Here is a 16,076-nt window from a genome sequence, read left to right as displayed (position 1 = left end):
CCATAGATTTCTCCATGTGTCCCTTTGCTTCCCTTATCAATTTTCTATAATTCCTAGCTTCTGATTTATATTCATAACCACCAGCTTCTCCTTTCTTCCATTTGTTACGTTTTTAATTTTATTTTTATAGCTACTTAACCAGGTCATTTGTTTAAAACCAATATAACCTTCTTCCTCAATTGTGGCCTTTTGAGCATCTAGTAAAGTGTTCTTCTTAAACAATTCCCAATTATCATTCACATTTTTCTGATTACAAATGCTTCCTCCCAGCTGATTTGGCTCAATTGTTTTCAGCTTTGTGTAATTGACTCTTTTAAAGCACCATGTATATATTGTGACAGTCTGTACCCTTATGTTCACCCTACTTACAAGACTATGATAAGTTTATAGAAAGTATGCATTGTGAGGTATCACTTGAAAACTCAATCTGTTGAACATTATTGTCCTGGTAAAATATGTGTGGCAATGTTGTATGTAAAGTTATAAAATTCTATTGTATAAGACATGTTCTAAGTCTATGGAAACAGCTTCAGACCAGTTCCCCAGAGACAAAAGACTAGCCAACACCTCAGCCAGGTGTCAACATAATCAAATGGACTATCACCTGATTAAATGGCCATTCTTTGGCAGAAAGAAAGGTGTGAGCAAGAAATTTACATCTTAGCAAACAGACTTTCTGTCTCCTGAACCTCAGCCAAACATGATTTTCAAAGAGGAGGAAGAGATATAAATATGAGCAACAGAAGCCCAAAATCAATTGGGGATCGGTCCTGCTTTGAGCAGGGGGTTGGACTAGATGACCTCCTGAGGTCCCTTCCAACCCTGATATTCTATGATTCTATGATTCTATGATCACCTTGCTCCCCTCATCTCTACTCACGGCATCAACAACGCTTGAAAGATAAAGGAATCATAATTGAACTGGGGGAGGGGCCCTAGCTAAAAGAAATCCAGACAGACTGTTATAAGCATGTGGTGAAAGAAACCTTTTTGCTTTAAATTCACTTAGCTTGTTAAGTTAGGTATTAGTTTGCGTTTTACCTTTTATTTCTTTGTAACCAATTCTGACTTTTATGCCTCATTACTTGTAATCACTTAAAATCTATGTTTCTGTAGTTAATAAACTTGTGTTATTGTTTTATCTACACCAGTGTGTTTGGATTGAAGTGTTTGAGAACTTCCATTTGAGATAACAGGGTTTGTGCATATCATTTTCTATTCATAAAATGATGGACTTTCTATGAGCTTGTATTGTCCAGGAGGGTACTGGGCAGTACAAGATGCACATTTCTGGGGACTTGAAATTTCCTGGTGTTACTCTGTAATATAATTCAGGAGTGGCTGGCTAGAGCACTCATACATTGTAGCTGGGTGGGACTTGCATGCTGGAGGTTGTGTGCGGGCAAATCAGGAGTGGTTGCTTTCACAGGAAAGCAGTGTAAAAGGCACCCCAGCTTGAAGAATTGAGAGAGCACAGCTGTTCAGCAGTCCAAATTGTACCTTGGGGAATGTCACATAGATAATACTGGTTTGGAGTTTATTCAGTTTGCATACTATAAATGTGATCAAGTCACGATCACTTGTACGTAAGCTACTGTGATCAGCTCACCTTTATCTGTCAAGTCGAGGTCTGACATAGAATTCCCTCATGTTGGTTGCAATACTTCTTGAGTTAAGAAATTATCATCTATTATGTCTGGAAATTCCAGGGATGTTTTAGTACTAACAGTATGAGGTCTCCAGCATATGTCACTCAAACTGAAGTCTTGATCATGATTACTAGATTCAATATAGGGCTATTAGAGCTGAACAAAGGATTCTGGCTCATAAGCAGGAAGAGAATCTATTTTTCTGCCCAAGAGTTTCATAGGTCTAAATCCTGAAGCCCTTATGTATGTAGGGGCTACATGGTACATTTTTACATTGAATCAGACCTTACTCCTTGAGCAGTCCAGTGACAATAAGGGGGCTACTTGCAGAGTAAGATGCTCCTCAGTGAGAGTAAGAGTATGCAGAAATCTGTCCCATTATTTTTCCTTAGCCTTAACTGAGTTTCAGAAATTCTGCCACCCTTGCTCACGTTGAGTAGCATCTTCTTCCTCACACAGTCTCACTGAAATCAACTAGAGGAGTTAGGTAGTGGGGAGTTAGGTATTACTCAACGTGTGTAAAGAGTGAGGAAATACTGAGTGTCGGCTTCAGGACTTGGCTCATTTGAAAGTATCCTGCAAACCCACCAGCTCTTAGATAGGACAGGGACTTCTATCAATAGAAAGTCAATAATTTCATCATAAGACAAGGGACATTCGAAGCGGATGAGACTTGGTAAACAACTGAACTACATTAGCTCAGAGCACATGCAAACCCTGCAGAAAATTAAGATAATGATATTGGCTGTTCATTGTAGATAAAAGCATAAATCTGTAATATAAGCATCTAGGAGATTCCTGCATTTGCTGTATCAACATCAGAAAGAGAAGTTATGATTGTTGTCACACAAAAAAGGAACACAGCAGTGGCTGAGCCTGACTAACATTTAGAGATATAAAGCTTTCATATCCTTCAGTCTTCTTTCCTTTGTGATTTCCACAGGATTTTCATTTCCAGAGATATTATACCACTCGCCTTCAAAGGAATTCAATATTTTCATTCAGAAAAGTAATTTCACAGCAAAACAACACAGTGCAATGTCCTGAGTATTCATTTTCTGAACCAATCTTGCAAAGTCAATTTGTGTTGCAAGAAGCAGGGAAGACATGAAGAGATAAAAATCCCATGCATGTGCGTTTCCATGACCCTCCTCTTCCTCTGTTGTTCTCCATGCATGGAATGTGGTGATGCTTGTATGGAAAGCATATGAAAATAATTGCATGGTTTTAGAAATGGAGAGCTCTGAATTCTTTAATAATGCTGTTGAATGTAACCTGAAGGCATTGATCCCGAGCCCAGCACTGGATTATGGCTTCCTCACTCCTGCCCTGTGGTGAAAGTCATATTGCTGTACCTACCACACTAATTTAGTTTATTTTCTCCTTGTTGTTTTATAAATTAAAGGAGAAAGCTGGGTGTCTAAGGTGAAAGGAGATGAGATGAGTTACTTGCTTGGGTACTTCTGTGCAGATAAAAAGCTAATCCTGATAAAACCAAGTCTGAAATCCTTCCAAACCACACAAAGTCAAGGTCACACATTATTAGGCAATCAAGGTTAATGCTACACAATTTTCTCAACAAAAAAAAAAGAAAAAGGAAGGAAACAGTAGTGTCTCATAGAATACCAAAGTCGGAAGGGACCTCAGGAGATCATCTAATCCAACCCCCAGAGCCAATCCCCAATTTTTTTGGCTCAAATCCCTAAATGGCCCTTTCAAGGATTGAACTCACAACCCCAGGTTTAGCAAGCTAATGCTCAAACCACTGAGCTATACCTCCCCCCTTCAGCTAGTCATGCTCCTTGACGTATTTCAGGATCAGAGAAAGTTTAAAACTCCTTAGATTTTCATTAGAGGTCCAAAGTGACTCAAGAACAAGGCTGACACACAAGGCCCCAAATACCAGTATTTTCCCCTTTGTTTTGTGGAGCAGCCACACTCCATGACCTTGAGGACAACAATGTTTATTCTTAGCAGAAAGAGAAAGCCGGACAATCACTGTACTTTCCCCAAACCACCTGCAGAACAGGCGTTGCTGTTGAACAAAGGAGCATCACAGAACAGCAACAAGCATTTGGTTTAGATTATAGGACATTCAGAGCCTGGGCAAGTTCTATTAAAATAAGCACAAATCCATTTGAAATGGGGATGGTTAGGAGGGCTTATCTCTCTTATCTCTCTTATCTGCCCCTTTCTCGCAACCTTTCAAATTACTTCCATTGGCGACATACACCCTGTTGCCATCTCCCCAAGGATATAAATTAAAGGAGTGACAAACAGTCCAAATAATCCATATGCTGGTAAACCCTAGGTTTTTCTCCTGGCCCTCGTTAAGGTAAACACCATGACATCTACTGCATGTGCTCAACTTTGAGAAATAACGCTATTCGGGGGAAACAGGCATCAGCTTTGCATCACGTTATGTAATGTTGTGATGGAACAGAAATAGCTAATTGTAAAGTGTGCCCAGGAAACGTAATTCCTGACAATTCCCATAGTGACAAGGTTGGCTTTTTTTAAAACATACCTTAAGTTAAGCCATCATTTCAGAAAAGCAGCTATTTTTATATTGTTTGCAAATCTTTTGCCAGAGTGAATGTTACAGAGATAGCATTTTTCTTTCAATTTATCTATCTTCCTCCCTTATACACAGATAGACAAATAAAAATGGCTCTTTACAGATACAGCACACATGCCAGCTCCACATTTTCTGCAGATAGCTTATTTTTGTTCAGCTTAAAGCACACCCTACCATTTTTATTCAACATTCCAGCCATTTATTCCAACTGAACCCGCTTTCAGGGTGCCTTACATTGCCTGCTTTGTTTCTAGAGTGCCTGAGTACATGATTCCATACACTTCCTGTTTTTTTTTTAAAAAAGGTAGTAAAACATAAAAAATATAAAAAGTTTCAAATATAAAATGCTATTTAACATCCTTCTCTGTCTCTTGACTTTTTTCTTCCATTCTTTCACCTTTTTCCTCCATTTTCTTCTAGATTATAGAATTCACACAGGTGGTACCACAAGAAATGGACTAAAACTATTCTTAACCCAGAATGTATGAGTGTTGAGGTCCAGAGTTCTGAATGGGACCATCTGTGTGCTGTTAAGAAAGTCCTCCAGGAAGTGTAGAGATCTACATTTCCTGTACACTCTTTAAGCAGTCTTTTTGTTCTCTTGTGAGGCACAGAAATAAAAAGACAAAGGGAACACAGGACGGGGCATAGTTGCAGGCTACAGTTAGAGTTCTAGGAAGTTTTGTTACCTTGTTTTTGTACATAAACCCTTTGTTCAGAACAGAAACTATTAATCTGGCTCATCGATAAGCTACCACAATCTCTACAGGAGTAGCTGGGAGTTCAGGGCAATATTGTGGCAAGCCCTACCCACATGCTCAAAGTTGGGGTGGTCGTGACAGCAAACGCAAATAATCTCCCCTCTTCTTCCATTGTACCTAGCCCCTTCCCCATTTCTACACAAAGGCCAGGCACAGCTTGCTTCCCTGTAAGTGAAGCTGGTGCGGCCTCAGACTGAGCAGAGAAGTATAGGGTGATGGCTCCACCCATTCCTCCACAGGTATCCAGCAGTGCTCACTTCCTGAATGACTCTAACTCAAACCCACCCCTAGACCCAGAATTCTCTCTCTCTCTCTCTCTCTCTCACACACACACACACAGTGTATACACAAACTGTGACAGTGGAGAAGTTATTTTCCTGTTAACCTAAAATAGATCATATTTGGAATATATTTTTATAGCTAAATTATTCCATCAAAATAAATGCACAATTTCCAGGCATGTTTGCCCCCTGGGGCATTTGTATCCACCCAAACTGATATACTCTACCAGGAGAAAAGTAAATGGCAAAGACTTTCAGAAATAAGTGGTGATTTTGCATGACCAACTTGAGCCACCATAAAGGGTTCTGATTTTCAAAAGGCAGGGGAGGGGGACCTCAGCACTTTCTGAAAATCAGGTCCCAAAATCCCAAGCCCTTTTGAAAATCTTGGTTATGAATTTCAGCTGCCTCTGGGACTTATTCACAAAAACAGATGCTTTGATTCTTCTCATCTTTCTTATCCACAACCTCATAAGTAAACACTATATCAATGCTACGTTGGAAACATTTTGGGTTTGCATTCTTCAGCCATAAAATTCTCTCCCTTCCCCATATTTTTTTATTTCTGGATGGTTGTTGTTGTTTGTCAGAGCTTTATGAGAGTTACAAAGCAGAAACAATTATAAGAGGGAGGCGGCTAGGAGCATGTTAACTACAAAAAAACAATTGTCAAACACTCTGCATCTTAATGCAGTGCTTCAGTCTTTACATAAGATTAATTAAAGAGCAGATGTTCTGTCATAGCCTGCATTAGGTATGGTTATCTTCGAGATTCCAGCTCTTCCATTTGCTATGTTTTAATATACATTATTATGCATTTTGAGCCTGGGGCATGAGTAGTCAAGTGGTAAACATTAGATATAGTGAACTATATTTCCAAAAGCACCTTCACTATTAGGCTTACTAATATAATTCCATTCTATGTTAAGCAGGATCCTTTCCCATTTTCAAGTGCTTTTGACATGTTACGTGGAAGCAAGATAGACAGAAAAAGACAGACAGACAGATGTACTCTGTGTGTGCACATTTATGCACACAAGCAATGGCCACATGAAGGGCTTTGTGTACAATGAGCCACATGTAGGACAGACAGCCCTGCCGAAAATTCTTTATCTTACATATGAAAAGCTTCCACTAAATTCCTTGCATTTTTAAGAGGTTTGCATACCAGTTACATGGAGACACTTCTGCTTTTGTTGTTTTGAAACTAAGACTGCAAACTGACTTCTCATTTCTAAATGCAACTGCTGGAAATTGATGTCTGAAAACTTTTCAAGCAGTGATCAAAGTCTGATGTGAATTAATTTGTCATCATAACAGAGCACTGCTTACAAGTCATTTCAGGCTGGATCTCAGAAAAGGCAACAGATATCTAGGTTGACAATTTCATTTAAAAGGATAGAAAGCATTACACTTTTTCTTTCATTGGTTTCTTGATTTAATGAACATACAAACACATCACCACCATATGCTCTAAATACCAGCTTCAGTGCTCGTTCTTAGGAAATATCTTGGAAGAATGCCAATGGAAGAAGCTTGAAAAGGTTCTGAGACATATTGCTGCAACTTGGGAAAGCAAATCCGCTGGTGACTAATTAACCGAGAATTTAATTTGAATTGAACATCAATAAATTGCCAATAAATGCTTAATGGCAGGATTCATATCAAGAATAACAAAGCCAATTTGGCTTGTGACTGGATTTTGCTGATGTCAATAAAACAATCTGTCCAGTATGTGATAAACTGTGATGCTCTGGCTCATCATTAAGTAAGGTGTTACTGCAAACAAGGTTGCAGGCCTCTGAGTTGTTAGAGCTCTGCTCTTTGTCCTCAAAAGAGCATGTAACAATGAACAACGACCTCCCCCCTCCCCCCCCCAGCTCCCCACCCTCTTATCTTCACAATAGTTTTATGTATGCTTTTCCCCGTCTGCAAATGCCCCTTATCCTATTTCTCATTGATTAGTGTGGCACTTATTTGTGTGAAATGACTCATCAACTGAGGCCTCCACGGCTGGATTTTGCTAAGGGAGTGCTTTTAAGCTCTCGCAGTTTCTTTTTTTAGACAGTTTTTTTTCTCCACAGCAGGAAACGCACTGAGCCTGAAATAAGGAAAGTGCTGACAATGACGTCAGAACTTCAACCAGGGCCCCTAGGACAAGGTAGTCAAATAGTCAAGTGAGATATGGTTTCATTTCCAAACAATTGCTGCTGTTCACTGGCTAATACAATAACTATTCAGGTTCACCCACATTCTGTGCTCTCATGTTTCTTATTTGTTTCCGTCTCATTTTGGTGAGCGCCTGACTCTTTACTAATGAAGTGTTCTAAGATTAGCAAGATACTTCAATGGAATACTCTGCTATAAATACTAAACTCTATTTCAGGCAACCCAAGGGCCTGATAATGTAATATAAAGCCTCTTGGTCACTGATTCAAATCCATTCCAGGTCAATAACTGTGGGAGCCATGACCCATCTGATGGCTGTCTGGCAGCCTGGGTGCAATGACTTGGTTGTCCTGAGCCCAGTTCCCAAAAATAGGTTACTAGAAAACGATCACAGCTGACACCATTGTTGACAGCCTTAACAGAGAAGCCAAAGACTGAGCAGGCAATGGAAGCTAGACTACCCCTTCACCTTGGTCTCCTCAAGGTCACGGCTGAAACAGTTTGGTGGGGCATTTTGAGGAACCTCTTTCTAACTCAGCTGCACCTGCTCTGGGGATAAACAGAACACTCCGTTTCCAGGGGCTCTTTCCAATAATAACAAACACAGTTAACCTCACAAACAACATGTTTTTCTTTTCATTCTCGTCTGCGTCCACATCACAGATTAACCACTTCAACAGACAGCACTACTACGGTGGTACCGTGCTCTCTCAATGGCACGTGTATCAGCTACTATAGAATAAGGTATCGTATTTATAGACAATGTCAAATCCAGCATTTCTCCTACAGCCTGAGGCTGGGTCATCCTTGTGCAGGGGCCACATTAATCTTCTCTGTATCGTTCCAATTTCAGAATATGTGCTACCACTCTACAGTGGTATAGTGTTGTGATCCTATCAGATCTCAAAAGTCAAAAGGCCAGGTCAATACACAGAGGGGAGAGCCACATTGGATACTGGATGACCATCTTAACATTGCAAACACATCAGCTGAAAAGGAATCCATTTTGGTCTTCCCTTCCCCACTAACAAAAGCAGCAGTTTCTCCAGCTTCACTCGCAAGCCCTAGTAGCTTATTATCTGTATTTCTTACGGGAATTGGGTAGAATAGACACACTTGTCCTTTTTAGGAGTAACCAATTACATTTGTAGCAAGACTGGAAGGAAACATCAACTAAAGTCCTCCTTTTCTTTTTGTGGATACAGACTAACACGGATGCTACTCTTATACCCAGGTAGGTTTATCTTTAGGACCTTCATTGCATACCTTCCTGACTAATATTTAGAGTTTGCAAAAATACAGTGCAGGCAAGGAACTGACAAATGTTCATTCCTTCTGAGGGTATATTTTATGGGGCAATACTAAGAGAGGGTGGCTACACAGGTAAAGAATAGCCACATTTCTCTCTGTCTTGGGCTCATACATATGATGTTGAAACAGGAGAATGATTCATACACTTTAAAAAAAAAGGAGTACTTGTGGCACCTTAGAGACTAACAAATTTATTTGAGCATAAGCTTTCGTGAGCTACAGCTCACTTCATCGGATGCATATAGTGGAAAATACAGTGCGGAGATTTTATATACACAGAGAACATGAAACAATGGATGTTACCATACACACGGTAACAAGAGTGACCAGGAACGGTGAGCTATTACCAGCAGGAGAGCAGGGGGAGGGGCGGGACCCTTTTGTAGTGATAATCAAGGTGGGCCATTTCCAGCACTTTACAAGAATGGTAGGAGGGGAAATAAACAAGGGGAAATAGTTTTACTTTGTGTAATGACCCATCCACTCCCAGTCTTTATTCAAGCCTAAGTTAATTGTATCCAGTTTGCAAATTAATTCCAATTCAGCAGACTTTCATTGGAGTCTGTTTTTGAAGTTTTTTTTGTTGAAGAATTGCCACTTTCAGGTCTGTAATCGAGTGACCAAAGAGATTGAAGTGTTCTCCAACTGGTTTTTGAATGTTATAATTCTTGACATCCGATTTGTGTCCATTTATTCTTTTACGTAGAGACTGTCCAGTTTGGCCAATGTACATGGCAGAGGGGCATTGCTGGCACATGATGGCATATATCACATTGGTAGATGTGCAGGTGAATGAGCCTCTGATAGTGTGGCTGATGTGATTAGGTCCTATGATGGTGGTGTCCCTTGAATAGATATGTGGACAGAGTTGGCATCGGGCTTTGTTGCAAGGATAGGTTCCTGGGTTAGTGTTTTTGTTGTGTGGTGTGTGGTTGCTGGTGAGTATTTGCTGAAGTGAAGAAACAGATTGACAGAGCCAGAAGAGTACCCAGAAGTCACCTACTACAGGACAGGCCCAACAAAGAAAATAACAGAACATTACTAGCTGTCACCTTCAGCCCCCAACTAAAACCTCTCCAGCGCAGCATCAAGGATCTACAACCTATCCTGAAGGACGACTCATCACTCTCACAGATCTTGGGAGACAGGCCAGTCCTTGCATACAGACAGCCCCCCCAACCTGAAGCAAATACTCACCAGCAACCACACACCACACAAGAAAAACACTAACCCAGGAACCTATCCTTGCAACAAAGCCCATCATAGGGCCTAATCACATCAGCCACACTATCAGAGGCTCGTTCACCTGCACATCTACCAATGTGATATATGCCATCATGTGCCAGCAATGCCCCTCTGCCATGTACATTGGCCAAACTGGACAGTCTCTACATAAAAGAATAAATGGACACAAATCAGATGTCAAGAATTATAACATTCAAAAACTAGTCGGAGAACACTTCAATCTCTTTGGTCACTCGATTACAGACCTAAAAGTGGCAATTCTTCAACAAAAAAACTTCAAAAACAGACTCCAGTGAGAGACTGCTGAATTGGAATTAATTTGCAAACTGGATACAATTAACTTAGGCTTGAATAGAGACTGGCAGTGGATGGGTAATTACACAAAGTAAAACTATTTCCCCTTGTTTATTTTCCCTCCTACTGTTCTTGTAAAGTGCTGGAAATGGCCCACCTTGATTATCACTACAAAAGGTTCCCGCCCCTCCCCCTGCTCTCCTGCTGGTAATAGCTCACCGTTCCTGGTCACTCTTGTTACCGTGTGTATAGTAACACCCATTGTTTCATGTTCTCTGTGTATATAAAATCTCCGCACTGTATTTTCCACTGCATGCATCTGATGAAGTAAGCTATAGCTCACAAAAGCTTATGCTCAAATAAATTGGTTAGTCTCTAAGGTGCCACAAGTCCTCCTTTTCTTTTTGCGGATACAGACTAACACGGCTGCTACTCTGAAACCTGTCATACACTTTAGACTTCTACCAGGGCAAACCTAGATTAGGTCAATGTTGCCAGGAAGGCATAGGCAGAATCCTTGTTTTGCGGTTCCCTTTAGGGAGAGGTGGACTCTGGCTACTCTGATCAGTTCATTAATGAAGCACCGAGAGAGTTGATTTGTAACAGTACTCTCTGGAGGCTTGATCATCATTGACTTTAATGTTATAGGATTAAGGCCTTGCTGCATATGAAATTAGGTCCTGGCACACACCTAGGAGGGAACCAAGTTATTTACTAGTTTTTTTCAAGCAGTCTTCTTGTAAAGCTACTCATTTTTAAAGTTGAAAGCATCTCTGGGGGACTCATCTTCTGGCTTTAGACCATGGACAATTTCTCCTCAAAATAAGCTTTCCAACTATTAGCTGCATTAACTGGTGGTGATTGTTCATTTCCCATGTTTCATGCAATACGTTTTTGGCATAGGATACACAATCTATTACTTATTTGTGTTACAGTAGTGTTCAGAGGCACCAATTGAGATTGAGGTTCCATTTTACTAGACATTGTGGGGGGCAGAAAACCCACAGAGTAAGAGGCAGTCCCTACACTAAGGAATTTATAAACTGAATAGACATGACTGACAGAGGGTGCAGAAAAAGGAAATATCCCCATTTTGCAGGTGGAGACCGAGGCACGGACATATTAAATGATTCCCCCAAGGTCAAATTCTGAGGCTATGGCAGAGCTGGAATTGAACCTATATCTTTTGAATTCCAGACCAGTGCCTTTACCACAAGATCATCTTTCCTCTCAAAAACCTAGAAAATAGGATAACAACCCCTACTTTTCTTACACAATGTACACTTCACATAGCTCTGGTGGACAGGCAATGGAAAGTTAAGCAAATGACCGTAAGGAGAGGGAGCACATAAAACAAATTTTTATCTGTCTTCTTGAAACATCAGCTGTTCTGTTGACTTTCCTACATCTAATGATGGAAACAGTAACCTACTATTATAGTCACTGTCTGCAGCAGTTAACACAAGCTTGAGCTGACTCATCTCCATTATTTCTCTAGCATCTATTACATGTGTAACAGGTATTCTTAATGTGTGTGTAAAGAAACGCAAGTTACAGTACATCTTTATGTTTGGAAAGCTTTATCCTTAAACTGCACCAAACGGCAAGCAACTCCATCACACGGTACTACTGTACCAGTCTCATTCCACACCTTCTTTCCAGGTCTTATTTATTTTATTTATATGTGAAACTGTAAATAGCATTTTATAATGGATCCTGCATGCCAGGCCAAGCCAAAATCTTCAGAGTTTGCAGTCTAAAGCCTGACCTGAGGAAGTCAGTGGAAAAATCCAAATTGGCTACAGTAGAAGTTGGATGACACCTGAAAGGCATAAATGGGGACAGATGGTACAGTGAACAAAGTAGGTGAATATTATCACTGGTGGGGCTCACAAAACCAGGTCGGCCTTCAGAAGCTATTTGCAGAAGAAGAGGAAGGAGGCATGTTGTAAATTAATTGTGAGACTGGACCAAATCTAAAGGGAGCTGTCACAGAACATGTAAAGATGCAAGTAAGAGGAAATGAATGGACTAATTCAACCTTGGTGTAAATCAGTGCCAGTTTCACTGAAGTTGCTTCACTCCAGGGTTGAAATTTGATCTAAAGAGAAACTGTAAGATGAGAAGCTTGCAAAGTGAAGGGAGTACTGTGGAAAGAAAGGGAGAAATGAGGGCAAAGAGGAAGGCAAGAATGGATCTGCATAGTGCTTTTAAGGTGACAAAGTGAAGACAGAGCTATATGCAGAAGAAGATGGGAAGCCAATATTGATGTTCAAGAAGAGAGAGAAATTCACAGCACACACACACACTCTCGTGTGCAAGTACCCCTGTCACCTAGATGAGCCTTCTGTCAACACTGGACTGACAGCAGACAACCTTTCAGAGCACAAGCAACTTTAAGACTTCATCAACAAGCTTTTTTTTCGTCAGTCACTTGGGGATCATAATATCCCTGACCTAGCTGTCAGTTTCTCTGCAGGAACCATCTTACCCATCGCCACATCATCTTTCCCCATCTTGGAACTTTCTGGAGGAAATGGCTCAGTGCAATTAGCTCTTCCTTTGGTTTAATGTTGTTTGATGTTTCTAGTTTCAGTTGCCATTCATCTCCAGCCTGTATCTTGCCCTGGTAATGAAATATTTTCTTTGTTTATGGGACAGTATGTCAATGGATTGCTAAGTAGAATAACAGAGCTCACCCAATAAATGCTATTAAGTGTTACTGAAATAACATAATTCCAGAGATACAGATTGAACATGTGGATGGATTCAAATCTGTAGTGTACGTGGTATGTCATTCTCCTGTGCTGCAGAATCCCCTGGTAGAAGCTCATGTGTATTCTAATGGCTACGCACAATTCGGCTGAATTCAGGGGGCTACAGAAGCCTTGGGCCTGACCTTCCTTTGCCTTGCAGTCTTTGTAGTCATTTACACATATAAAGTGTGAATAACTGCCATTGATTTGGTAGCCTTTTATACCTGCTTTGAACAAGTATAAATGACTTCACAAAGGTGCCTAGGAATGGAGGTCCATATCTGCATTTCCTTGCTTCTACGGATAAATGCTCAAATCTTAATAGTAGGATAAACTCAGTATTTATGATTAAATAATAAAATGTCTATAGATACTGAAATTTGCTAGATTTATCTATGCAGTGGTGTAAGTACATAGAATCTCTGATCTACATCTCATATGTGTTTAATTTCCCCAGACCATTTCTCTGTGTAAAACACATCTCACTGTCAGGCATGGCCAGATGCACTGCACTTGAGCTCATCATGTGTGAATACGCAAAAGATGTTTAAGATGTGTGTTAAAGTCCTATACAACTGTAATGTTGGGGCTTTCTGGATTTGCATGCTTGCTCATTTAAATTATCATCTGGTCTTTAGATCTGCTGAGGGTTAGGCAGAAGAAATCTACTATCCATTGGTTACAAAAAATATGTCTACCACTTTTAACATGGAGTCTTTTCATTATATGAAGATTATTATTGACTACTTAAGTATCTGGACCCAGTGAGATTCTCTAGCTAAGAAAGCAAAATGATTATTTTTACTACGTAGACTGTGATGATATGAACACACAGATTATACAAATCAAATTTTATATCACAATGGAGAACTTTGCCTTTTAGGTCTGAAAATTTACATCCTGATTTCCATTGTTTCTATATATTTTAATAGCAGATATGTCATTCAGCTATTCAACCACGAACAATAATTCATAGGGTCAAACAGCTGGTGCTGACCTAATAGATAAAACAAGTCTATCTACAAAGTCTGAACTATCAATACAAGTGAAAATACCCCTTATTCTATTTTTTTTCTCAAATGTAGAGAACAGCCAGTAAGGGAGAAAAAAAAGGCACCAAAACACACACAGTGTAGTGCAAGATGCTCCCTAAAAACTTCCATCAGAGCTGTGCAAAAATATTCTCAACAGTGGCCAGGCATGATGGGCCAGATACTCAGCTGATTTAAATCAGTTATATTGCAGCAACACAGATTTACACTGGATGAGGATCTGGCTCCTTGTTGCTGAGGATGTGCCTAAAGCACAAACTTTTGATGTGCCCTTCTTAAGACATTTTTGTGGAAATGAAAGGCAGTTTCCAGGCATTTTGCCATGATAATGGAAAGTGTACACTAGGGAAAAATTCAGGATGTTGTCCTAGGTGTGGAATCACAATATTTTCCTCATTAAACACTGTTTTTGCACACAGCAGTAGCAACAGTTAGTCCATGACCAGTTTTGGCAATGCTCACGAACATCTCTGTCTTTGTACGTTAGTACTCCCAAGGTGGGAACGTATAGTATCACTCAACTCTTAGCCCCACCCCCTTTGAGTTGTCCTCAAGTTGTTCCATCCACATGTTATTTAATGAAGAATGTCACACATCCCCTCTTTTCTCCACTTTCTGGTTCTTTCACCCTCAAAAACCTGTAGCATAGCCAGCATCTTTCCAGGTAAGGACAATGGGACAGGGAGACCCTTTGGAGTCTGTCAATGCTATTCCTTAAATTAGCCACAGAGGTCGCTGTTGAGCACAGGGAGGCAACCACTGGCCCTCACCCCTTGCTCCTCCAAACTCTTTCAGAAGGATACTCAAACATTGACCAAAGTGTCTGTCCGTATACATTGGAATATTCACAACTCAGTGAGGAGCCTAATATCAAAATAGTGTGTTTGAGGTATTGTTCCATTGCATGGGGGAAGATTAGATGATGACAAGTACTATTAACAATATGGTAGCTATTGCATATCACTGCATCGTTCTCTGGCATGTTACCTTGTGTGTATGGAGTCAGGTTTATTCCTTCTGCAGTTCTTGATGTTGTTGTAAATCAACATACAGTAACACTATTTCTCTTATCAGATGCTTGGTATGTTTTGCCCTGTAACTGTAATTAGGAAAGGTTAAGCTCAAAACCTGTTTTCCCCAACTAAGTCAACACAAACACAATCCACGTAGTGCTTAAAAATAAGACATTTGAGAGCAGGCATATTCCATGCAGTTTATTAAAATACTGAATCTCATGCTGAACAGATTAGTAGGTCTGAACTGTTCAGAAAGAAATCTCATAATGGACCTCTTTGCAGGGATTCTGTATCCACATCTTGTTTTTTATCGAGGCAGGTTAAGAAGCTATTTTGCTACAATACATTTTTTAAAAAACACAGATCCAATTTTGAATGGTGTATTTGACACATGGCCTCTTGTTTAATATAAAAAGGGAAACCATTTTAAAGATATGCTGGTATATACAGATATTGGCGTGTATACCAGTTTACACTTCCTTGCCAGACCAGTATTCTTTTCTTTTCTATAAATGCGGTGCAGGTTGGTAACAAAATTAATACCAACTGGTGGCTGCTAGAAGGTCTATATCAGGGGTTCTCAAACTTTCCCATGTCCCCCTTCTGACAATAAAAATTACTACATGAGCCAGCCTGAGACCCACTGCACTAGGCGTGGGGGTGGAGTGGCGGCAAAGCTTGTAACCTGAGTCCCACCACTCAGGGCTGAAACCCTCAGGCTTTGGCCTTAGGTGGTGGGGCTTGGGCTTCAGCCCTGTGCCCCAGCAAGTCTAAGCCAGCCCGGGCGACCCCATTAAAATGGGGCCGTGACCCACTTTGGGGTCCCAACCCACAGTTTAAGAACTGCTGGTCTATATGACATACATTTATTGGTGTTAGTCCAGCTTCCAGTATACGGAGGGTGAGATTTTTCAAGACTGCAAAAAGAGTTGGGCACCCAGTACCCAAAACCGCCTTCTGTGTG

General features: G+C 40.4%; 1 non-coding gene across 1 annotated transcript; it reads right to left on the bottom strand.

The window, feature by feature from the left end:
- Positions 1 to 8,203: 8,203 nt before the first annotated feature.
- On the bottom strand, positions 8,204 to 8,306 carry LOC140912166 (U6 spliceosomal RNA). The gene has a single exon (XR_012159244.1). It is a non-coding gene; the product is annotated as a U6 spliceosomal RNA (small nuclear RNA).
- Positions 8,307 to 16,076: the final 7,770 nt, after the last annotated feature.

The sequence above is a fragment of the Lepidochelys kempii genome, chromosome 5 (assembly GCF_965140285.1).
Source record: "Lepidochelys kempii isolate rLepKem1 chromosome 5, rLepKem1.hap1, whole genome shotgun sequence".
In the NCBI taxonomy this organism is placed as follows: domain Eukaryota; kingdom Metazoa; phylum Chordata; order Testudines; family Cheloniidae; genus Lepidochelys; species Lepidochelys kempii.
The sequence above is the reverse complement of the archived record's forward strand: the minus strand, read 5'-3'. Positions and strand labels throughout refer to the sequence as shown.